This window comes from Eleutherodactylus coqui, unplaced genomic scaffold (assembly GCF_035609145.1).
Source record: "Eleutherodactylus coqui strain aEleCoq1 unplaced genomic scaffold, aEleCoq1.hap1 HAP1_SCAFFOLD_42, whole genome shotgun sequence".
Lineage (NCBI taxonomy): Eukaryota > Metazoa > Chordata > Amphibia > Anura > Eleutherodactylidae > Eleutherodactylus > Eleutherodactylus coqui.
This window is the reverse complement of record NW_027101829.1, coordinates 1,233,372-1,233,917: the sequence shown is the minus strand read 5'-3', so window position 1 is coordinate 1,233,917 and position 546 is coordinate 1,233,372.

The window sequence follows — 546 nt, the reverse complement described above, 5'->3', positions numbered from 1 at the left end:
GTAACTCGGCACCTGAGAGGTGTAGACCGTGTTTGAAAAAGCAGTAAGCTTTCGCTCCCAGCCTAGAGCATGAATCAGAGCACGATTCGCGTCTAACACAAACTCACTGTTTTCACCGTCCTGTAACTCGGCACCTGAGAGGTGTAGCCCGTGTTTGAAAAAGCAATAAGCTTGCGCTCCCAGCCTAGAGCGTGAATCAGAGCACGATTCGCGTCTAACACAAACTCACTGTTTTCACCGTCCTGTAACTCGGCACCTGAGAGGTGTAGACCGTGTTTGAAAAAGCATTACGCTTGCGCTCCCAGCCTAGAGCATAAATCCCAGCACGATTCGCGTCTAACACAAACTCACTGTTTTCACCGTCCTGTAACTCGGCACCTGAGAGGTGTAGACCGTGTTTGAAAAAGCAATAAGCTTGCGCTCCCAGCCTAGAGCGTGAATCAGAGCATGATTCGCGTCTAACACAAACTCACTGTTTTCACCGTCCTGTAACTCGGCACCTGAGAGGTGTAGACCGTGTTTGAAAAAGCAATAGGGGTCAGAAAC